Here is a 26277-nt window from a genome sequence, read left to right as displayed (position 1 = left end):
CGGGGCGTCTGCTAAGCAGTGACCGCAGCGGGTAGAAAGATACTCTTTAATTGCCCGCTACGATCATCTGCAACAGCAAAACAAACAGCAGAGAGAGAATGCAATGACGTAGCAGTAGACAAAACGGAAAATCTGACTAACGTTGAAGACAAGCTACCAGTAAGCCAAGTTCGCAGATATTAGATAACAAGTGAACACAGAGCAGTTGAAGGATTGCTGCTGACATGGCGTCATGAAACCAGCGACAAGCTGAAACTGATTCGCTTTAAATGTTTCTGTAGTGCTATGAATGCTGGAACAACCATGCGATATTTATCTGCGATTACGACCAGGGCTATCACCACTATTGCTGTTGTTTAGACTAGTCGATGGGCACTCAACGTTACTTTCTGGGTCAATCAACAAAAATAACTAAAAAAAAAAAAAAAAAGTGAACAGTATTACGACAACATGTTGAGCTCTACGAAGAACGAGACAATGGTTCTGCCGACTGGCTGGCACGGTCAGACTCTTACGAGAATGAGATCGGCTTACGATGCGATATCGAACGCCTTGCAGTCGAGATCTAGATTCAAGATTTACATTTAAGGATGTCGTTCTTTAATGGCTACGACCACGAGGTTTGCCCTAGACGAATATAACTACTACAACGATTAACGGTATTAAACCGAGATAAATGGGCCATCTGATTCCAGCAAACATTGATTTTTCACTAACCCTAAATTGTATAGCCATCAGTACAGCTGGCAGTATCCTATAGTAGACATAGAGTAACAAAAAAATCGACCACACAGCTATCTGATATCAAAAATCAATTGACATTTTTCTGATTCATCCCCTTTCCCCGACTTCCTGATTTGCTCAGCAACTACCCCTTTCCCTTCGCCACCCCTCACTCTTTACGTTTTCTGGCCCTTTTCATGTCTTATTTAGTTATGAAACAAAAAAAAAAATGTATCGGAGATGCCAAAGAGGAGAATGTACATAAATAGGCAAAGAAAAAGTAATTTGAAAGAGGCCAAACCCAATCAAAAATTGGCAAGTAACGTACGTTCATCGAACAACTACGTGGTAACAAATGTGGTATCGCGTCAAGTTGTTCAGTGACGTGACACTCAGCGACGCGTACACTGCACCAGTGAAGGCAACGATAGCGGTATTCATCACTGACAAAAATATTTAGTGTCAACAGTGACGACGCCCAGGAAAAGCGTTACCGTTGACGCAAAGCAATTGCCGCTGCTGCCATCTGCGTACGATAGTTGAATAAGGAGAGCTCGAACCAGCGAACCTTATCCAGGCCTCTGGATAGTGGCATGGAAGTGGCAGTCCGATGTTCTGTAGGAGGTTATCCTCTTGTACGGAAGCGTTTTCCTCAGCTATGCTGAAATTGCAAAACCGTTTGACAATCAAATATGCACGCGTGCACGATGCCCGCCGATTGCTCGATCGAACCAATTTGAAGACGGGACGATAGAATGTGAACTTATTCATTAACTGAGAAGACGATCCGGCTGAGAGATAAATGAGCGGCCAGATCAGATCAGAACAGAACAGATGAGGGATACACGAATGCAGGTCAGAAAAGGGTCGTACAAATAAAGATACGAAACATATCTGAATAATTCAGATACTCGTACTTTTTTTTTTTTTATCAATATCGTTGTTACGACTACACGGTTCGTTCCCCATCATCGAAAAAGATCTTGAAAATGAATTTTATCCTTTTGACTATATTCTAACAAAAACAGGCCAGAAAGGCCCATTAGCTATAATTGATTGACCTTTTAGAGCTTTTGAATTGCTCGGTATTCAACCAGAGGTGACGGAGGACAGCTTAGAATATGCTATTCAATCGGGGAGGTTCGGATGATCGAGAATAAAATCCGACTCTAAAACTGGTGTATGCACGCCATTATATTAAAAAACACGGGTTCTTATTTTAGATGTGTGAGAGCTTCCACATATATATAGTAGATACACTCTTAATAACACTAATTTGCATAAAAAACGTCGTTTTCTTCGTAAAAAATTATGCTTAATCAGAGTGTTATGTTTCTGTGGGCAGAGAAATAAAAACGTTCGTATCTGAGTATAAAAATAGTATTTTGTTGCGTCAGCGTACCACATCACAACGCCATGCTTGAAAAGTTGCCATCTATATGGTTGCCCAACATTATTATTAGCAGCGTTGCCAAGCGGTAGAAAATTTCTGTCAGCATCATCTAGATTGTTTCCACTCTAGGATCAAAACTCCACTGTTTAAGTTACCGCTACAATGATCCCCCCCCCCCCCCGCCGCCGTTTAGGCGTTTATAAGAGACTGTGGTGCAATGCTACTGATCTCTAAGAAACGCTTATTATCGTCTTTAAGCGTGCAAATGGATAACTGCGTTACGGCGTCATTTAACTTGTACGTCTGCCACCTACAATCATTATTTTCATCGAAGCACTACCGCAAGAAAACCGAAGCAGTAGATGGTAAAGCTTTTGAATTTTACCTTTCCGAAGTGGTTTATCCTATCGCAGTGGGCTATTACTATTGCTGTTATCGCTCCCTCATTTTGACGTTTCTTGTATTATTTCATTACGACCTAATTAATAGATTCCGACGTTATAAATGACGTCGATGATCGGACTTCAACTGGCCGAGTGAAGTCATCTGGTTAGCGAAAAAAGTGTCTGGCAGGCCACCAATCGAGTGGCAGATGGGAACGATTAAGCTAATCACATCATCATCGTAATTACTGCAATAATTTTAACAAGCGTCAATTAGACTATGACATATGAAAATCAACAATAGAGACGTGGCTAGTGCGTGATGGAAGCACGTTTGCTTACGCTTTACATATATCTTCGTACGTATAGAACACGTACAGGGGAGACGAACACATGGGGAGGCATGAAATGTACGCAGAGACAGCACGGCAAGTACGTTCTTATTGTGGGCGGTCTTCGTGGCCGACCATTGCGTCACTTGCTATGCGTAACGCCTGTTGGGGTTATGCGTGAGTGCATGAAGGAAGAGTGGACAAGAGTTGGCCTAGTTAGTACCACGTGATTGCGTGTGATCTGGAAACACAGCTCTTATGACTACTAGAAATAACCATAATTATTCAATCAGGACTGAAATTTATGCTATACCACAGTAGATCGACAAGCTGGAATCTGATGTACATGTTGACTTCAAATCCAGACTATAAGCAGTTTCATCTGCAAACAATGCTTTCTTCATATCTTTGTAGCGTTTCCTTAGCGTTTCCAAGGCAAGGTTTCACTACCGGCTTCCATTTCGCTCTGTATTTTTATAAGTATTTTTTAAGTTTGTTAACAAACACCCACGTACGGCCATAGTGAAGCCACAATACAAGGGTGCTAAGCTGATCCAATGCCACTTATAAAAGCCGAGACGATCGCCATATTTGCTGCTATATATATATATATATATATATATATATATATAGGGCTGTTACAAACGAATAGGCTACACTTTAAAACTGAACAGCTCTCAAACTATTTAAGTAATAATGATGATTTTTTAATGTCAGTCAAAGGTTCTCTGTCTTACTTCTCGTATGTAATTTCTCTATTTACGTTTTCTCGAGACAAATCGATCGTGGACTATACCTGTCATCAGTTGTTCTTTCTAGGTCATGGAAAGCCCTGAGATCAAACGGACCTCGGGTTCCGAGATGGGACGAATCAGCCGATTAAAGCCAACGTTGGATAATCCTACGCTCGATCCAGAAAGAAATAAGGCAAAATGTTGAGATCCGACGTTTTCATTACATAGCAAGATTGCGCGGCTTCGACTGCCACACGAACGATCCACGTGTTTCTTGGGAAAGTTAAGATGGCGGATTGGATTCATTTATTAATTTTCATCGAGTAGCCATCAGTAGCAGAGGCCCCTATTGCCCAATGCAATCTACTACTTCACGTCCGAATTAACTCGTTACTGCTTCGAGTTCGATTCTTCTCCAGAGCAATGCCATTCCCTCGCCTGGTCGTCCTTCAGTTGTTTGCAACGATTGAACCTTGCATCGTTTATGACAATCGTATGCTTCAACTACTATGGTTTCTTTGTTAATTAAAGTTCCACAAGGAACCCAGCACACGCATTTTCAATTTACGAGGAACTCATTTTTTACTCAGTTTCTGCATTTTTAATATTTACTAAGGCTATAATTCTGTTACACAATATCCGTAAAATGCCAGTTTTTGCTGACTTGCATGATGTATTCGCCCAGTTTCGATCAATCTCCGTAGCGCTGTGGTCTTCGAGGAAACTTTCTAACTTTCTAAAAAATAAGTAGCTGCGGTACTGCTATCGCTGACTCTAGTCACTTCAGTCCGCCAGTTTGTCACCGTAATCAAATCTGTTACGAAACAAAACATTATCATGATTATGACCAATGCCCTTGTTATCGATAGGATAATCATCGCTAAGATATTATCATCCAGAAGAAGAACATCTAGATGTTTCCCATCGTCCTCGTCATCATTATCATAAGCAGAGAGACGAAGAAACGAAAATAAGAAGAAATAGGATAGCTTCCCTCGCGCCCTTCCTCTCATTATTAGAAAACAGCAGCTTGGCAAGATAGCTTACCGCTGACTTTTGTTCGTTGTGTGTTCATTAGTCTAGCGAAGCTTATGAAGTTTGATGAGTAGCCGTGCATCAGCGGTAGCCGCAGCCGACATGCGGTGCTCATAGTCTGTAATGGCGTAACACAGTTACGGCGACCCCGTAAGCAGCTACGACCACTTCAAAAACAGTGATAACGGAGAAGGCAGTAAAAGACGCAATCCTTTAATGATCGGCGGTGCGATGCGTCTAAATGAGTGTTTCTGTGTGTGCATATTTGTGAGCGTGTGTGTGTACGTGTGTGTTTGACACGAAAAACGGAAAGGGGGAAGGCGATGATGACGAAGAATTGGATTCTGGCCTCAACGCAAAGACGGATTTTTTTGCTATTACTTCAACTATTGCTGTTTCATCTATCTGTGTCATTCACCCTGTGGATCGGCGACTGTGGCGGTGGCGGTGGCTGTTGCCGCAATGGCGGCGGCGGCGGCGGCGGCGGCGGCAGCAGCAGCAGCAGCAGCAGTAGTAAACTTAATAATGGGTAAACAGATATTACGATGATTTTCACTGTATTTATCGTAATCTGCAATGCTGTGCATAGGGACGTGCACACCAACTGGAGCTATAAGCGCGCTCTTCTTAATCAGTTTCATTAGACGTTCGTTTTTGGATTTCGTTGTAATTGTCGCTAGCGGTACGTGCTTAGAAGCGCCATGGAGATCACATCATGATGATTGTTCGTTGTCAGTGAGAAATAGAACACGCAAGAGGTAGGATACCTGACAAATGATCCGACTATATAATATGACTGGAACGTATAATATACTTAGAGCACGAATACAATATATTCTAGTTAGTCTGGAAATATCTTGACGGCTATGTACATTCCAACAACAGTCACTTTAAGTAGGCCACACGATTTGGCCAGTTATATAACTTTTGTATCATTCGATTGACAAATATTAATGTTGAATGTCCGATAAATATCTCTTGGCCGGCTCAGATATAGAAACACTGTTGAATTTCGGGAATTTTCATTTTTGTCCTGCTAAAACAACAGCCAAAACGGATATCGTCAGCACGTCGATTGTCGCTTTAGGTGGCCCACCGGTTACCCACCTCGTAGATGCGCTTTTTGCCAGCCTCGTCCAGTAAGCATCATCATTCGTAGAAAATCTCAACCATCTGCTTTGTCCAAGCAGATGAGAGAGAAAAAGGAGGATAAAATATATGTAATTTATTGATGATTCGAGCTCTCCCTTCGAATGTCAACTTAACCCTTTGTCGAGTGACGCAGGAGCTCTAATTAGTGGTATCCTGTATCTATCGCGTTGGCGCCATCGTTCATCGCAGACATGACAAGCAGGATGAAACGAACGGGAACGAAACGTATCGATGATAAAGCGACTAATTTTCCAGAAAGAATAAGGTTGACTAAATACATCTTTGACTCATTTCGTATCTTGCTTGTTCCCCCATGCTTGTCGTGAGCTCACAGAACACAAGTAGAAGAATTTGGGAATGACAAATGGCCGAAATAAGGACGAAGTGAGGAATTAAAATTGTCTGTTCTACTACTCGTGCTGGTTCCGATAGTCAATCGCTCGATCCTCGAAACGAAAGCCTACATTTGACGTTGAACTGCCGGCAGCTAAACTTACTAACTTGAATCGTCCTTATCTGGTCTGTTGCCTGTTAACTGTCATCGTTAAAGGGACACGTGTTATCAGGACATGAGAAGAGCGCGGTCTGTGCAAAGATGGACGATTGAAGTTCAGCTCTCTTTATGCGTTACTTGACTTATTTCACGAGCAAATACTAACATCGTTAGAAAAATGATGTTCGTCTGCGTTCGTGATATACGAATCAGAGGCAAACGGTACGCTTAATGGGCCTTATAATATGTCTAGTGAGCTAATATGCATACGATTCGCTTCGGGGGTTTCCTAGAGCCTGTTACTACGATGCCGCTAGTAGGTTATATTCTCGTAGAGAACTACTATGCAGACGCCTGTTTACGGCCGGCGGAAGCACCCTCACGATCAAATGAACAGCTTTGAATTGTGTAGGAAATTGGAAAATGTCGGTGTTGCAATCGAATAATCTACGCAACGTAATCCAACGTGGTGGCGTCAAGTAGATTTGTTTACTGCCGACTAGATTCAGAGAAGGTTACATTTCCCGAAGGTCAATGGAATTGAGCGGCTTCCCCGTTAGCATGCGGGCTACGACACTTCCAAAGCTAAGGAGACCCAATTGTGTTGTAATCCGTGAAGTCCGTGGAGATAAACGGTTTCTTGACTTTCCTGCCATGAAGGCTTCACGCCTTCATGGCAGGAAAAAAAATGAAACAAACCTATTACAGCATCGCTTTCAACTCTGCAGTTTTACCACAAGAGGAAAAAATCGCTTTTATTGTCGTTAAAAAATTGATGTGGATAGTGTTAAACAGGCGTCCCGCAGTAACAGGTATGTGGGCCAATCAATAGATAAAGCAGCAGGTGATCCTCCTGTATGAAAATGTAGGCAATCAATTAAGACGAGTCTGAGCTTTTCGAAGTATTAAAGTATAACGGATGAAAATGACCATATGTCAACGATACATCATTCATTATCGACTTTCGTCGGAATAGCAACGCCATTGATTTGCGTCGAAACCCTCAGAAATTGTTGTCGATTCAGGTGACCTGACCGATGTCCTGGAAGAATCGTTACGCTAATACTTCGTAGCAGAAAAAATGGATGTATTATGTAGTAGAATTGGCTATGATAAATAATGCGCTAAATCTGATACAGAAAACAATTGACAATGCGCGAGCCGTCGCCTTAAGGGTTGAGACGCCTATCGAAGCATTTATCTAGCCTCGAGAAACGCTGCAGCCGATATTATACCCCCTAGGAACCAACTATATTGGCCAATGTTGCAACACTAGAAATTTCTCGAGTGGTATAAATTGGTACCACACCGTGGCTACTGCGTGCCATAGCAATACTATATACGGGTACATCATTTGCTCGCACATGAACAACGTCAACATCGACTATAGAAGAAAAGTACCACGCTACAGAGTCGATATCGTTTTCGCCTGGCCGGCGCCATGTCCTATCCATGGCCGCTTCAGCCGTGATCGTGGTCGCGCGGTGTGTCAAAAAAATCGCGGGTTACCTCATGAACAAAAGAAGAAGCGAAGAGGATCTGTGTCAGACGGCTAGACGAAAACATCCAAATAATATTGATATTGTGCAGCGGCGACGGTAGTGACACTCTTGCATGCTAACATCGACATCATAATGCCTCGAACACCCAACAACGACCGTATCAGGCCATAGCAACGTTCAGTAAGGCACCAGCGACCAGCAGGAGCGGTCCGGTCTCGAATATAGCTTATTCGGCCGCTGAGTAACAGTTGGATGACATAAGGAGTAACTCTCTAACCGTTTGTGGGGTATAGATCATCGATGGCATATAGAAGGACAGCCAGTGATCGAGTGACAGCAGGCCAACAAACAAAAAGGCGTCAGACACCATAGAAGCTCTGCAGCTAGCAGCGGCTACTAAGCTCATAATAATGTGACCAAAGACATAGGGTGTCGAACGGGGATAGTAAAAGACACTCATCTCACATTATATGTGTAAGGCCTTTATGAATTATAGCTAGCTGTTCCGAACAGCAGTGAGCCTATGTGCAACGATAATAACGGCCGTCATCCATAGAATAAAGTCATATTTCTTTGTCTGACACCTTAGGAATCTATCGAATGCACATTGATGTCAATAAATAACTAACTTTCGTAGTTCTGCAGAGTGCAACACCCCTCGTAACTTCTGGGTAACTTTCGATAAGACGTCGCTTCAAACGAGATGACGCTATGATCATGATAGGACAGAGATGACGGAATCTACCTAAATTCCGGCTAGAACTATAAAATTGGTAATATAGTACTAGCTTGTGAATATCGCTATCGAAATGACAGTAACACGCATCGGGAGGACACCAACTGGACGGAGATAAATAGTGTGAAGGCAGAATACCTACAGATAGGACGCTGCGTCAAAAGCCAGTTTTGACCATATCGTTAAAAATAAGCGCCGCAACATTCTTCGCGCTGGGGATTTCATTGGCCGGCCTGCTAACTGTCAAGAAACAAATATTGATCGAGATCAACCACCGTGGCTCGTAGACGCATTACACAGGTTGTAGCGGACCTTATGGTCCATTATAGCGTGTGGGCTCGTAGTTGAACATGTAAGTTACACGAAGTTCCGGTCGTGCGATGTTGTGGGCACTGAAAGCTAGGGTATTCTACTAAATCAGAATGATTCAAATGAATACAACTAAAAAAACAGACCACGTGGTTACGAAAAGCGGTATGATGCAAAACTCGGATTAGCTTGGAATGCATAGGGTGATACTGCTATCTTGTCGCCTGTTTGCCTTCCAAATAAAATTAGCGTAATTGCGCAAAATTGTTTTCAGACTAGATAAAATCATCCAAAAAACTTCTGTTTTATCAGCTAGTGCTGGCCAGTTATATTTTGCCAGTTCTTAAACTCTATCTACCTTCAATAGCTGTTAGCTATTTCAATGGCCACGGTCGTAAAAACGTTACCCTTCCAAACATCGCTGCCTACTCAACATCTGAATATTTGTCAGATTTTAATTATTTATGGCGTAATTTTTACTTTTTTTTAACTATTTCACATGAAACGTATGTTCGTACGTCACATTGAAAAGTTTGAAACCACTAACGATATCTAGCTTCTTAAACAGGGTAGAACGATTTGAGACAGCGCAGACGACATTTCAGCGGTTCGTGGGGTTAAGTTCCTCAAAACATAATGGTGACTTGTCATTACTTTCTACAATCTACAAACAGCAATCTACTAAGATATTTTTCTTCTTTTTTCTTTTTACCAAACAGATTGTCCGCACTGATGAAGTTCACTCCGATGTTGTCAGAAGAAAAAGTGAAACTCTCGCGTCGATAACGTATCTGCCTTCGAACTTTTGGCAGGGCACATGTAAAATATACCGCGTTGAATAACGCGAGTACATGATGGTGCATGATAGCACCAATATCTCTGTCAAGCAATGGTCATGGTTCGAATTCAGGCACGGTCACATTTTACTTCATGCTAAAGTCGGTCGTCTTATTCGCAATTCGTAACGGCTTAGGAGCCGGACGTAAAACACGAAGAATGGATATTGGGGCAGACACTGATATTCAGCACGTGAAGTTCGAAGTATCTAAAGGTTCGTGGACTGACTGCGATTCAAGCCTCCGCCGATATGTTTCAAGAGACGCGCGATGCGGAAACAATACAGTGAACAGATACTACCACATTTGAGAGGTAAAAACTTCGAAACAGATACTCTTAAACAATGTGTAGAGTCGTCAAAGTTGTGGGCGAACAGATTTCAGGTACTACGACCACCCAACCTGAATAGGAACTTGGAAAGAAAATGCGGCTAAGTTCCAGAAACGACAGGTGTACTGATTGGCCCATTAAACCAGTATTCTTCATTCAAATGCTTTTTATCTGAATTGTGCCCATTTCAATGCTGGTATCTGTCAAATGTTGTTGATAGACTATTTTTACTCGATTTATAGAACACAATAGTATCTATCTGATACTGGGAACTTTGGCCGTATACTTCTCACAACCACTCTTTACTTTTCTTTGCGCGCTCTTCACACGGTGACTACAATTATGAATAGATCAATCATTCAACAAACTTGACACAAGTAACTCGGGAAACAGATTTCTCTTCTGTAGCATTTTTAACTATTTTTCGTCTATGAACAAGTCGTCCGAATGGTTTTTTTTTCTTTTTTATAGATATAGCATCAAGAACTTGTCCTCGTTAGAAACGTAACTAGACGGGGCAACGTACTTGAAGTAATGCGAATTAGCCACCCATGCCATGCCCCCACCTTTGTAAAAAAGCTGATTCTTCGTAACCAGAGGTGCTAGCTATATCATCGTTTAATATGATTATATTGAGACGATGGCCATTCACTTGGAGGTGCTTGAACCTAGCCCTAGAAGACGGCCGATAGCCTTGAATGTACCAAAAGGAAAAATAACAGTGGAATATCAGCTGCACTATTTTGATAAACTGGAAGGTTTTTTTTGTAACGTACAACAACTGTACATAAAGCTTTGCGATTCACTTCAATATGTCTACTATATATATATATATAGAAAAATAATAATAGAATCGTGTCTATCTGTCTAACGTCTAGCACGTATATCTATCATACGCAATACAATACAATACCTCTCACGTTAATAATATAATCACTGATTACATGGACTGCGCCGTTGTGCGTTCCACTAGCGAAGTCTTTCAGTGGCCAGTCGCTATAGAAAGAGCAACTACTTCATCTACTACGGCAGCAGATTTAGTAAAAAGTCAGTTTTGTTAATCAGCTACCTTCAATTCCGTTTCCAGCAATAACGGAAGTCTAGAAGGACGGCTGGTTGTATGCTTCTATTGTTGCTTACGTAAGGCGCCTGAAAAGCGAGCTAAAAAATAGTTTATCTCTGAATTTGTAATGAATGCTGCGAACTCGGCTTCTTCTGACTATGATTAAGGTGTTCGTTCGATCCGATGTCCACCACTGAGCAGAGCGATTCAGCGCGGTAAACTCAAATGGGGCAAGAAGGTTTTTTACGCACTCGTTGGCCCTCTCTTCGCATATTGACGCTGCCCATCTGAGCTCAGGCTGGTGATTGTTGGAACAATCGTTAACAACCATCTATCCTAAGTCCAGCTTACACTAACATTTGAGTTAAAGCGTGCAGCGCAAGACGGATCCCCATAGAATGATGATCAGCGTGGCGGTGTTCTGGCCCCCGGGTGGCTTCTCGTCTACGGAGCCACGCAGAAACGGGCGCAGCAAAAGCGCCGATGCGTTATCTTAATGAGAGATCGTGTTGAGTCTGCCACACAAAATCCCTGTATGGAAGTCCACATCATTAAGCTATTACTTTATATTTAAGCAGGCTTAGTAGAAGCGATATCGTCCTTTTCTCAAAGTACTCCTATTATATTCTGTGCACTCAACTGCACCCAGTTGCAAAAGCATTATCCATCACATTCAACCTAGTCATAGTAGTGCGTTACCCCGTCTCAACAACGCTTAATGCCCGTACCGGACGAAACATTAATTTGTTAATAGTACGTTGTACTGTACTGAAAGACGATATAGTGCGGTGCTAATTTGCGCCGATTTACAAGCGTGAACGATCTGATCCAAGGTCTGATTATCACACTATCTAGTCAGACGATATAGTGAAGCGGACGACTTTGACGACTCTGGTAGTGTCAGACAAAAATGAGCTCCCGTCGCCACCGTGTTGTATGCGATCAGAAACGACCCGCGCTTTATGGCCACTCCGTGAATAGAGAACATACTCGAACAGGGCACCAGATGGGAACTGGGCTACAGCCCCAGCTAACCTCCAGAAAGTGACTGTATGGCGATTCTACTTCCTCGAAGTCCATTCTGCTTCTTGCGTCAAACTTTTTGTTAGATTTCTTCATCGGGATGAAAGGGCTAAGCGTATACTTTTGGTAGATCGATTTCAGTCATTAAAACCGCGACAAACTGGCGAGCATTGCAAATGAGACCTTGCAATGCTCGCCATTGATGAATGGTTTATGAGCTGTCATAAGATGACTTCATACTGAAAAGTTGTAGTAGGATTGTATTGAAGGAATTCAACCGGTACGTTCTACTTATGACTATTTCTTGCTGCGCTATGAATGAAGAAATGATGCCGGCTATGGTCCGTACGTTTATAGATCTTGAAGATTCCTTTTTTCCCCTCTCTCTGAAAGAACGTTGCTTTGGGGCTCGATCGAAGGGCGCTATAGCGTAAGTATCGATGGAAATCATCTTTATTCACAAAAACAACATTGAAACCACTCGACTTGATCGATAAGACAGAATGGCGCCGAGCACACGACCTACGCTTTGTAAGCTTTTAACGAAATCACTAACCAAAAGAAAACCTAATCTGTCCTCGGGATGCACACGTCAATGCAATGCGTTACTGTTCCCGTTATCGTCGCTTGGCAATTACCTTCATCGGGTGCTTCGCTAATGTACTGTCATTATTCATCGGATGAATCGCAGCAGCGAAGCAGCCGGACAAAACGTTACTACGAACACAAGACTTCAGATGACCACCAGAATACTACCGGTGTTGCTGGCAACATACGACTGCGTTCTTCGTTCCGTCAACGCATCTACGGATTTTCCGTTTTGTTCTTCATTGCCTTTCTCTACTATGCCGCTTGCATCGAGAAGAGCTCCGCTATTTAGGAGTCGAAATCTTGCTCCGCCTGTCAGGCCATAGGTGCACAGTTGAGGGGGCCTGTGCGTTTGCGCTGAGTCGTGTGACGTTTACGGAAAACCGCTGATTGGACCTCTTCTCTTTACGGTTGATTTAATTTTGGAAATGTTTAGACGCGCCCGTCGACCTGTTTAAAACTAACTTTACAGACATTTTCGAATTTAGCAACTAGACGCGACAAAAGAATAGACAAACAGTTTTTTTTTTTGTCTCGATTTCTGCCTTCTGCAGTGGATGCCAGTGTCTGTCAGCTCGCCGGTTTACCACTCCCCCACCCCATTAACCAGCGACAAAACTACTTCTCGAGAAATTTGTTCAAGCATTTAGAGGGCGTGGCTGTTATCTCCTTATCAAGCATTAATAGACGATTTCGAAATGGATTCTCTTGCATAGCTCGCTAGTACAAGCCCTAGAATCAGGGAAATCCTATGAAAGTTAAGGTAAATTAAATTTGCACCCTTTCAGCCATTCGGATACGAGGCCGCGTATATTCTAGAATTGATACCGATCCAAAACAATAACTATATTGTTCGTATTTCTCTTAGAAGCTGACCGCGTTCCCTTTGTACTTGTTAGGAGACTGTGAGCAATAGAGCTCAACGCGCTACAGCCGGACCTGTTCACAAAATCACAAGTCTGCGACAAAACAGAAATGTTCTGCGTTCAATAGGAGTAAAAGTGACACCTCCCAAAACATTTTACGATATATTATAAAGCGTTTATCCTTCCTATAGTGTGTAAGTTATAATTCCTTGATCTCGGATGTGCCGATGTCTGGATTAGTTTTTCTGATAAACAAAAACCAAATGAACATTTGAAAGCAGCGTCTAAATTTGTTACAAAAAAAAAAGGCCTTATCCTTATCTCGGACCCCCAGATACCCATTTAAACGCGGGCATTAACACATTAAAGAACGTTTGGATCGTTGCGTTCCGAACGTACTACGTGTCGTTTTCCTATAACCTTTTATATTTTGCAATAAAACATTTCACGCTTATTTATGAGATAGAGCGCTGCTATAGACTAAATATTTTCTCTATTTCGATTAATCTGATAGCCTTTCGGTTATTTGCCCTTGTTGAAATCTCTATCCTACACATACTCAACAAAAGACGCGTGCAGCGGTCCGCGGTCCGGTTATTATTACTATTAATAATATTATCATTTGTGAAAATAGATAATTTCTAATTGTTTTTTTTTCACGATTACTATGCTCGTGTCCAAAAAATAAAAATTATACAGTAGACTCGAAGGTATACGATGCTCTATGAGCTTCTTTAACAAGAACGGTTGCGGCGGACTCGCTGTTAGAAAGATAAAAATTAACCGGTGCTCGACCCACGTATAGGATATAGCCTTGATGAAAATGCTTTCTTTTGTAGATTCGTTGGGGTTAAGCGATGAAAAGGTACTTTTGTGGGCCAGAGTGACCTGCCGTCATGCTACAACGGAGATATTTTGCAGGAAAGGGGTCCGACGATCAGTTTATTATTCATCATGGATAAACAAGAAACAGAATTCAGGATAAGATATCTTTTAATTCAAACTAAATCGTCGAAAAAATTGCTTTGGAGGTATATTATCAACTGGTCGTATCGATCACTGTGCATACGGATGCAGAATAAATTTCCAGCTTACTTCGACTGATTTTTTTATTGATAGACTATACATTTTTTAATCAATTATATTCAGAGTGTTGCATTCGTCGGATCATTAAACGGTTTGAATTTACTCTGTTGTTCTATTTCTTTACGCAACAACTTGCAAATATCAATTATTTCTGTATTAGTAATTTTATTGCAGGCCCCGCAGTTTATCCCCGCCGTACAAGGCTCAGTCCTTCAACTAATCAGATAGGTAATAATAATAGCAACAATCGGCAATCAATATGATATCCCTCTCGTTATAGTATGATTTTTCTTCTCTTGTAGTAGAATTTTTTTCGGTTTATTTATAGCTCCTTGTACCGTTTATGAGTCTCTTTATGAGGCATCGACCATTTAACATGCGGCGAAATAATAAGACATTGAAAACGATAAGCCGCTGTTATATAGGAAATCTGGCTGAAGTAACTCCTTTTCGATGAGCCAGCCCACCTGGAAAACCTGTCGACCGATGGAATATATCGCCAACTATCAGAATGAAGACCACCAAACTGCGACGCAGCGCCGACACGTACATCAATACATCGAACCTAGCCGCAGTCATCGTTGTCCTGAGAGAAAGAACGGATCGGTTTAACACTGCAGGAGGGAAATGTCGAACTGTTCGCGGTAAATCTGATTTTCGCCAAATAACAATAGAGCTTCAAAAAGCGCCGGAGCGCGCATTTTGCAAGTGACAGCAGTGTATTGGAATTTTACTAAAGCAGAAACTACTAGCCACAGTGTGTATGGACGGTTTAAACGCTTTAAAGACAGACCGATATATAGCGTGTTGTAAAAGATGTACAGGTTCAGTTTCGAACCTCGGTCACTGCTCATTTTTCGTTAATAACAAACTTCGCGGGGAACAAGTTTCTGCTGCATGCCATTGGCTAGAGCTCATACTGTCGGGCCTTGGCCATTGAAATCCACCTGGTAGCACGTCTAAATCAAGTTTCAAACAAAATTCAGACTAATTGGCACCCAACAGCGACCGTCATCGATGAGCAGCGACCCCGCATAGATCAACGGTCGAGCGACGGTGGTAACTCCAGACCCGATTCACGAGTTTTGCTAGCAAATAAACAACAGCAGCAACGACTGCACCGATTACGTCGCTTATTGACGACGCATCTAAATAGTTTTACCATTCATCGAATTACCGATGTGTCGTCGCTTGGACGTCGGCCTGTCGCAGAGCAGCTGTTGTACTGTAACGCTATAAGGGCAGAACCCTTATATGTTGGGTACGCTAAACTTGGAAACGTTACAAACAGCCCACTTGGGCACTAAGTAGGAGCATCGTAGAGACAGATCTCTTTCTATCCAAGCGGCAAGGTCACAACGCAGCGGTTACCGTGACGATATGGCGCCGTACAACAAACGTTAAAAACTCCACACCTAAGCTTTTCCTCTCATTGAAGCACACGAAGCCGAATACGTAGCTAATACCTCCCCGTTCATCATTTATTTTTGGCTAGAACTATTGCCGTACAAATGGCCAGCTAATGTTTTTGTTGCTGTTGCCTTCACCGATATACAGCGGCGCTGTCTATCTATTATAAATCTTCGGCACCCTTATAAGGAATGGTGGCCAGCGTCGATGCCGACGCAGTGTACCTTTACACAATGGCAAGTAGTCGCGGCGGCCGTGGCAAAAAGCGAACTCTATGAATAAGTCGTAAATATTTTACCTCAGTCAAATTGCAAAACGGTAATAATGAGTTTTATCATCGGGTATTAATTGTGTTGCCTAGACTATTCTGAGACCGATTCGACTCTGTTTATAGCTTTGTCGTCGCTGATGAAGTCGACCGCATTTCTGACGCGACTGTGGCTCCGATAAGCGCGAAACATCACCGTATAGCCGGGCACGCTCGTGATGGGAACTGCTCTTTGATCCGGCCGATACGCACACATACAGGCAGACTTATCATTGTTCTTTCATAAGGCCATTTTCTGTGCTTATCTTTGATTAGTGGTGAATGTTGAGGTGTTTCATTCAGTTTGAGAGATACAGACAGGATCCGTATCGATACGTATATAAGCCAATACGTTAATCCACTCTTGTGTTGGAACTTTATATTACCACCTAACACTTCGGATTTTCTAGAAACCAATATCGAACAATGAAATTGCTTAGAATACTAAAAGTAAGCTAGCCAGAGATGGAAAAAGCGGACGAAATTAAATCTGTAGGTTTTTGATAATGTTGTGCTAATAACGCAAAAAAAAGTACGTAATCACAGCGCCCGTATAATACAGACAGATAAAACAGAGGTAATTCTTTTGCTTCATTTGGGTGGGCAGCATTGTAAGCATGCCACAGGCCCCCAACTCAGACGTTATTCTTTGTGTCGTTTGGCCGGACGTCTCTGATCGTTTGAAATTATGCAGACGACAGATAGCTGCTGCAGCTGCCGCCGCCGCCGCCGCCGTTTTGTCGCTGCTGTCGACGCGTTCCTGTGAGTAGCCAAGTGGCGTCTGCTGCTGTTTCTGAGAACAACGAGGGGAGAAGGACTCGCTAATCGGTACTGGGAGATCTACACCGAAAATATGACGATTATTGCAGCTACTAGTTACAGAATATATATATATTCTTCATCATTTTTGGGTTTATGATGCTTGTCGTCATCGTCATCGTTTTGGCTCATTTGGGCAATTTCATCGCCGCTCATGACTTCTTTTCCTTCTTCTTCTTCTTCTTCTTCTCGTTGCATGATTTTTTCTCGTGCAGACCGTTATACGTACACACGAACGTATGTGTATCATATATGAGAAATGTTTGCTTATCCTGTACACCTGCTTAGATCATTCATTGCCTTGTTCATGAAAACTGATATGAATGAGCCAAAAAAGAAATAAAAACTTTTTTCGTTAATATTTATTATCAAAATTTCAGTAGTAATAAAAGCTTTGAATGAAAACGATAAGGCATGTGTCAACGAGGCTGAGAGAAGCATACAGCTCAGAGAATCGAATTATCCTCACCACACTCCGAAAGATAGGTCTGAACCAAAATGGGCACATGTTATATTTAAAGCGAGTTTGTATGACTACTGGACTAAATAGAAGCGTAGAAAAACATATTTCGATGAGAATTAACCTTATTTCCTAGTTGAACCAGTCACAAAGACACATTTGTCTTCTGCTTTATCTGTAATTTACCGAGATGTTCCTCAATGCAAATACAGCAAATGGTTTCGAGTAAAAAAATATGTACACTTACTTTTAAAAATATTTTTACATCACAGCTAAATTGAAAATGTATACGTGTGCTAGATTCGTCGTTCATTTTAACTTTTTATAGCCATACACACACACATATGTATATATATATATATATATACGTATAGGGATTCGTGTCCAGTTTTCTTACGCTAGGTGTTTCCCTCTGCTTTGAAGTAACTTTGCATGCTGATCGATTCTCCACAATTGACCCTATGAAACACTGCGGGAGTTGGATAATTTAGATTGGAACTATAGTTTCCGGTTGATTATCATGTTTCTTTCACAATTTCATAAGCATCCCGCCTTATGATACAATCCTCAGTTTTTGGATTAAGTTCCTACGCCAACTTAGTCGCTAGCGCAGGAACAACTAATCGAGAGGAACGGAATGGTGAGATTTGCCAGCATCCACTGGGAATATGGCAGGTCATCCGCCATTGTGCGTTACATACGGGAAATCGTTCATCAAGCCCGGTTGCTTAGCTGCTGCTTTTCATATAATTTGATACGTCTTCGTTACGGGGCCGTTCTAGCAAGCAACACGTTAGTAGGAAACGTTAGGAAGCTTTCGTTCTTTCTTCCATGTGCCTTATTCCTATAACTGTACACACACGCAGCGCTAGCGTCGCTGGAACAATACGGTACTGCCCCTCGATTTCGCTGTCATCGTTCGGTGGAAAACAACAAGCAGCCGTACTAATAACCTCTTTCCCGTTGACGCTCGTCGTGTTTTGTCATGTTTTGCGACATAATAACTAATGGAATGGTCGTACCCACCATTAGAACAACGGCAACAACTGGCTATTCGTTTACTCGTCTTACGCATGCGACCAGTAGGAAGAGAAAGGTGTAGAGACATCAAATTTATTTCTTTCATATCTCTTCGATTGCGACCGTACCGGCAGTTAAATACAACTAACGGTTACTGTAAGCGAAAATGCAGTTGAACGGAAATGTTCGTCTTTCGGGCTGAACACAACTGTCCACGCAAGCTACGCTTGCCAGGTTCGTAAAGAAGAACGAACCTTTCTTCAAACATGGAAGGTAACCCGGTTGATCGCGTGTCGTTCACTCGCTCCCTTTCGTTCGACGAGTTGAGAAGGCAGCGAAAGTGGCATCTGGTGCCGTGCGTCAACTGCTAGCGTTTGCCAGCGAAGCTAGCCGTACATGCTGCTAATGTTACCGGCACGACCATAATTGTAGAGCTCATGTAGCAAATGTATGACGCGCCATCATCTCCTGCCTTTTTTGTGTGTTACACGATTAGAGAACATAGGAAAGATCGATCAATTTGCTACAAAGACGTTAGAGTAAGTAGCCGATGGCGAATACAAGGGCACGCAGTTAAGATCACCATTTCGGACACATCTTAATATAAGTGTGTCTGTTGTTGCGTTCATTCCTGATTCCCTATTTTTTTTAAGAACAACCAACAAATGCACCCGTCTCCGAGATCGAAGGCGGCCGCTGAAGTCGTCACAGCAAGCAAGATCGAGGCTGGCTTTGTGCACGTATGTGTGTTTCAGGCAGGTAAAATCATAGATAGTAACAATTTGAGCCACCGATAGACATTAGCGGCGAAATATATAGCGGGAGTTTGAGAAATATTGAGAGAACGACATGGGCAGAACATGTCGAGAGAGTACAGATCGCAATAACATGCCTGCCTTTGAGCCGTGACGTTTGCTCATATATATATATACGTATATATACGCCATCATGCTATACCGTGGTGCAGAAGATGTCCAATAAAGATTGTGTAGGTTCAATTGAAACTGTTAATATTGTTTTGAGGAGAAGTATGTAATCCTTTGCTAGAACAGCCAACAGCGGTAATAATATGAAACAAATCGTTTCGAAAGATAAACGAAATACTATAAAAGTTAAAAAAATCTAGTTTTATCTTCGGCTAGAGTTTTAGTATCATTAAATCAGTGTTATTACTTTTCGAGTAGAGCCAAGCTCTCTTTACTGTTCGCGAAAAGATGTTTGTATCTGAATAGCAATAATAAGAAGTACCGATATGCTTGTTACTCATTGAGGCCATACGATACAATGCAAAAGAAAAACATCTCCAACTACTACCAATCGGACGTATGAGTTGGTGAAAACTCTATTCGGACCGAATAATGATAGAATACATCTTAATAATGGGAAAAATGCCTAGCATGCTCAGGCCATTATGAGCAATGTAAAAGGTCGCTTCAAGTTCCCTCCCTTCCTACCATGAGCTGCTCTACTTTTGCTATTGCTCTTACTGGATTAGGTCCTCTAGGGCAGGCTTTAGGCAGGAAAAGAGAAAATTTGCCCCGAGCATTATGCTAACTAATAGTGCTGATACGCACGTTGACAATGCGACGTCGACGTTCACGTGTTTAGTCGAATAATGACAAGGATATCGGCTTCGAAAGCGAACCGATTTTGGTTGGCTATCAAGACTACTGAGCGATACACCCATTGTAAGCCAGCTCAGGCTAAAAATTACGCCTGAACAAATAATAGTCATCGTCACGAATGCTGTTTAGTGCCAATTGTGTTCCTGTTTCACACAAAAACAATTTCACGCGTCGAAAACAAAAACAGAATACTACCAATGTAATGACCACTAAATACCTCAGTGACGACATACACCTAAAAACACTGCTGCCCCTTTCTTGTTGCTGAACACCAGCTTATTTTTAGAAAACTTGGAAAAAATCTCATTTTTCACAGTATACGTACTGAATTTTTTGCCGTCCCTACTTGTGCATGTATAGAGAAACTTCGTTACCTAATAGTATAATCCTTTACCTGGTCAAATATAGTGGTACTACATCAATAATATCGACAACGATAGTCATAATAATAGTAATAGTTATAATAAAAACTATCCTGGTAGGGGCTACGATTAGCTTTACACAGTGGCTTCATTTAGCTCTAGCTAGATAGATACGTTCTTGTGTATCATTTTAGTTGCTATCGGGTAATACTAATCAGGTAGGCGAGATGCTAGACAAGCGAAGGAAAACAGTGCATGTACTTTTGGTAAGCTGGACATCGGCTAGTGTCAATGTGGCCAACAATGCGGTTCCGAAACGTTGCAGACTCCCAGCCATATGTGTATTTTGCGTTTTGTTGCACCGGTTTGGGATAACTCGTCGCGCTAAAGGCCAACACAGCGCGCTCAGACACACAGCAAATCATACGATACTGCCGAAAATAGAGCAACTATCGCATTCTGATAAAGCACTATCCGTTGCCAACTGTAGTTCTTGCTCTTTTCTTCCTTCTGCTCGTTGCAGCCAGTTTATTCCAATTACCCCTTGCCCCTGAAGAGAACGGCCCATTTGCTTTACCTAAATAGCTGCCCGCCAGTGCCTATTGCATCCTCTCACCGTTTTGGTCCTATATTGCCTTAGCAGTGCCGGAACTTTTACCCAAACAATTTACTCATTTCCCATACCACTCATCGCTTTCTCCCCGCCCCCCTCCCCTCTACTAGAGGCAAACATCTTCTTTCTTGACAGCTTTGTTTTTCCCTGTTGTTTTTTTTGACTTCTGGTTGTCATCATCAGTCTGCATCACGTTGGCGTAATCAACGGCGACCACACCGAGACAAGTTCTACTCCGGTGGTCAAACGTCCGCGTTATGGCCAGCTAAAGGGGTAAACCAATACGGAATGACCAGCAACGAACGATAATATATATTATATAAGCGTATATAAACGAACATAAAAGCGTTTACGGTTAAATTTGTATTTGATGTTCGGCCGTTCGACTGCAATAACATCGGTGTGTCCAGTGGGGATGAGAACTGTATCCTTAGGTAAGCACTTACCAAAAGCAGCAGAAGGCAACGTAAAAAGGATCAGGATGAGCTGACACAAACATTTGTCTCCACTAGGATCATTTTACCACCACTGCTATTTCTGTCAGACACCAGTCTTCAGCGAGAGAAAGCTTAGTAATACATTTTTAGATATAAGGGCACGCAATGTCGCAAGCCCTAGATCTATATTCGTCGATTTTGAACAAATCTGCAAGACATATAGTAAGTTCAAGTTAACAATGGAAGAATTCTGAAGAACCGTTCTAGTCGTTTACCGTTGCCAATAAACAGGTTGTAAATTCATATATTTACTTTCTTAAATACACAGCTGGCTATATTGACCGGCTGCCTACTCCCTGGACGCTTTCACTAATATTACCATGTCCCTCGTAATTTCAATCAAACCTAACCACATTATTGTCGAAACGACCTAACGTTGCCTGATAATATTCGATGACGTCATATTATAAACAGGAAACGACGAGCATAGGGCGTATAAATGGCATAGCAAATTAAAGTTATCAGGTGTTATAGTTAACAGCTTTGAGAGCAGTACTAGCCGTCTGAGAAAAATGTCCGACGTCAACAACTCCAGAAGAAAGCTCAAAATATTTTTAACAAATAGAAAAAAAAATGGCAGAAGGGAATCTTTCTCTTTGATAGCATGTTACTCAGAAAGCTTAATTTTAATTAAATTGTGCAATGGCATCGAGGTTAGCAATGTAAATGCAGTGAGCGCGTGTAGTACGCCACTGCCATTATTTGTACAGGATAACCTGTGCAATTTACCGAAAAGGTAGAGTTTGTCGGTCACGACAACAAAAGTGCTGGCCATTGAAACTGCCGATGTTGTCGGCTCTTCAGTCAGCTGCTGCTTGCGCCCGAAGCAAACGTGCTTGAACTATTCGACGATATAAAAGCACCTCGAATGTGGGTGGAGGGGGTATATAGTACTTGCAGGGAGCCGGCAGTCAAACGGTGTCAAGAGGTCCACGCATACAGGGTCCTACTACCAGTGCTACGGAAAACGCCGGCCATTGACTAGCTAGGTTAAATATATAATAGCGTACATAAGCAGGGTGCTACGGTACAATCGGAAAATGCTGTGTAGTATTTGCACTTTTTTCTCGTAACGATCTCCTAGTTGTTAATTTCATTATCGTTGCTGCGTCAACAATGCACGTCAAGGGAAGGACCCCACCGGTTGCGGGATGGCCCGCGAGCACCTAGGAAAGCAGTGTAAACACAGGTAGCAGGTGCAGTATCTGAATAGACAGAGGTTTGTCGGCGAGCAGATGGGCGAAGAGGCACGGCCCGGTGCGAAAGATTTTGTTGACACATATGACGTTCTGCTCATCGCACTATACGAGATCATGGCGGGACCGAAGAAGCAAGTGTACTATCGGACAGAGAAATACACTTGAGAAATAAAAAAATGTACAAGAAGATGCATGTTTAGTTGTCGTTGATTCGAAGACGTAAAATGTGCTAGTAGATGATAACAAATGCTGCGCGCATATTGGTACTGACATTGTTAGAGTCACTATCGATGGTCGTTAACGAAAGGGGCAGTGACGATAACGCGTAAAAACCTTACGTGACAAAGTAAGCTGAAGCTTCTAAAATTGCTAACGCAATCTAAAGCAGCGTATTTAGAAAATGAGCAGGTCGTAGCGATTATCGTCATAATCATCGGCTTCATCATGAAGAAGCAAAGAACAGCAGAGCCCCGCAAACATTCAGTTAGGAACAGTTTCGTCAACTGTCCATTCAAATACTGAACTATCTATATATACGACAGTGTTAAACTCTTTACATCGATACGATGTTTTGCAGGCATTTTTATACCGTATTCAAATATGGAAACAACAAGCAACATCACATTGTATTCCAGACAGCCATAAAAACAATTTGTTTTTTTTTTTCGAAAAAGTAGATTTTGAACGATACACGAATATTTTTGATTGATTGATAGATACATGTCGATAAGCTGCTGCCTAAATGCAACCTGCCCTACGCTTTACAGAATCTGGCCGTATTATAGTACTCACATTTTACATGTGGACGATATAGGTAGGCAATGGTATCAATAAAACGGTCACAAATGATTTTTCATATTTCTCAACCGTTGCAAGCATCTGAGAAGACTATCTTTTTCTAATATGGTTCATGTGAGTATCGATTATAATAATGTACAAGCAAAATGCGTTAGTTCAGCGGTTCATGTCGTGAGGCTTTCAATGTAGCTCTCTTGTGGCGCTTATCGCAAAACACGATCGAGCAAATTTATTACAAATGACAATTATCTCGGTAATACAGGGACCGTAATAGTCATAGAAGAAGAGAGAAACAAGAAATGGGAATAGTTGTGTATGCAGGTTGACGGCAAACACCAAGTCGAGACCACGGCTGCACAAATCATCCGAACAAAGATCAACAAAATAATAGCAAATGGCGAAGACACAGATAGAGCTCGTTGCGTTATTATGGCGGTTCAGCTACTTCGCCGGCGTTTTCGTCTCTATTTTACAATGACATATTTCCCTCAATTTTGTCCCTTTCTTTTTTTGTATGCCGTTAAGGTTATCAATAGCCATGTAATGGCGGTTCTTTTTGAAACTTCGAGTTCATGGGCGCGCAGATTTCATTCAGCAATAATAGCAATCGTGATCACAATGACGCTGGGTAATGACGAGCTGTCCTTATGTGTGTAGATTTCGCCTATTTATACCATAAAATTTATATAATAATGTTGTTTCATACCTTCGATCATGGCCTTCTTTTTGCATGCCTGCATGAACAAGAAAGTTACCGTTACATCTGCCGACTTGATAACACTAGATCTCTTTTAATTGATTGCTACAAATCCATGTGAACGAGAGATCGTCTATTGGATTTTGCTTTTGTATTCTCGATTTCTACATCTTTATCCTGTTAGATGTCCTGCTGCTGCTGCTGCTGCTGTCCGGCAGCAAAACTGTGTGTACTTGAGGTACTTACTATACATACACAGATGACAAACCGAAATCAACTTACACAAGCCAAAAATTAACACATTCGTTCCTTTTTTATTGTCACAAAAACATACCACATTGAAAAAACACGGGACGTTTGTTACAACGAACTGTTACAGATACGCCCCGGCAATGCCGCCCGAGCCTTCAGTCCAGCTTGTCTATTTCAACATTTATTACATACTCGGGCAAAATGTACGCCCGAATGTGCTTTGATTTAGATATTACTGAAAAAATAGAAGCACAACAATAACAACACCAAAAGAAGAGACTCTTTTGATGACTACTGCTGCTGCTGACGAACCCGTGCGTATTGATGGATAAGACGGCGGATCATTGCGGCCTTTGGCCTGTCGAATCCAGCCGGTAGCTATTCCGGTACGCTAATACTGCAGAACGTTTCTATGCGGCTGTCCATTGATCTCTCTCGAGACTGCTTAACTGTGGTTTAATTCGAGCTGTCGCTACTTGCACTTGATGGAGTGATGCACATTGAGCCGGGCACGAGTAAATAAAGCGCAGCAATCACATAATAAATAGGACTAAATAATAGGCCAGAGATGAAATGGCAATTGTGTGTTTCATGATCGTATCAACAGGCCAAGGGCCAGTTATTGTCGCTAGCAGCAGAAGCGGCCAACGAATTCGGCTGGAAGTGAGACCAAGTAGATCTCACGCATTTTATCTATTCGTTTGAGATTTTATTAAGTCATTCTGTGATTTTCAGTAATTACCAAATAACGACTTCGGCCTCGCAAGTTCGCTACCACGACCCAATTTGTAAAAAAAAACATCTCTTCGCTTAAGCTGTAGTTTCTAGTACTAATATATATTATATATATATATAATATAGAATATTACTAGCTCGTACTATAGGACCAAGGTAGTAAGTTATCATGACGACTTTTCCAAGAGCCAATAACAACGAATTGTGGGGGTCGCCTTCCGCAACTTCCTGTAATTGTGCTAAACATTAAACACTTCTTGCAATATTATAAACATGTTTATTATACATATTAGTAACATAAAAGCGAATGAGGTTTGTTTATAGACAATAGACAAAAAGGTTGTGCTATATGGATGCATTGGTTTCGGCAGACCCCATATGAGTTCCACAAATGGAATGGTGAAAAGAGGCCAATCGTTGGCAGATCGAACAACCCTATAAACCTATAATCCTATACGGTTTTGTCAGACGGTCTTCCTTTTAGACTGATATTTTTCTGAAGAGAACATTCCATCTATGGAAAATGGCCATAAGTCAAGCTATGCTTGCGACAGACCTTATTATTATTATACCTACTATGTTTCGAATTGATAGTGTTTTCGATATCATCAGTGCTGCAGCTTTAACGGATTAATATTATTTACCTCTAGCGTTAAGCCGCCACTGACTTTGTCAAGTCACATAAAAAGAAGAACATCAAAAAAATCATTGCACTGACAACTTCTCGACCATGATCCGTAACTAGGTTCTCTAGGACCACCGTTTTTTTCTATAGATTAGTGGCAACGTGTGCACTGTAGGAGAAACCTATCAATGATGACGAAATCGATCGGAGGCTGGAATGATTCTTCTTGCTATCTTTTCAGCCGTATGAATAACCAGCTCAATCCGTTCCGAA

General features: G+C 41.8%; 1 protein-coding gene and 1 long non-coding RNA gene across 14 annotated transcripts in view; one reads left to right on the top strand and one right to left on the bottom strand.

The window, feature by feature from the left end:
- Positions 1–26277, bottom strand: part of LOC111250361 (uncharacterized) — a 243429-nt gene that overhangs the window by 17194 nt on the left and 199958 nt on the right. The window lies entirely within an intron of this gene.
- LOC111250362 (uncharacterized) overlaps positions 1–26277 on the top strand; it is a 97971-nt gene that overhangs the window by 12412 nt on the left and 59282 nt on the right. For 3 of the 8 annotated variants that reach the window (XR_015327546.1, XR_015327540.1, XR_015327533.1), the window contains one exon: positions 9512–9941. This is a non-coding gene — a long non-coding RNA (uncharacterized LOC111250362). The other 5 variants (XR_015327526.1, XR_015327541.1, XR_015327534.1 and 2 more) reach the window with 5 other exon arrangements.

Source organism: Varroa destructor, unplaced genomic scaffold, assembly GCF_002443255.2.
Source record: "Varroa destructor unplaced genomic scaffold, Vdes_3.0 BEIS01000004.1, whole genome shotgun sequence".
NCBI classification, from domain to species: Eukaryota; Metazoa; Arthropoda; class Arachnida; order Mesostigmata; family Varroidae; genus Varroa; species Varroa destructor.
Note: the sequence above shows the minus strand (reverse complement) of the source record. Positions and strands in the feature narration are given on the sequence as shown.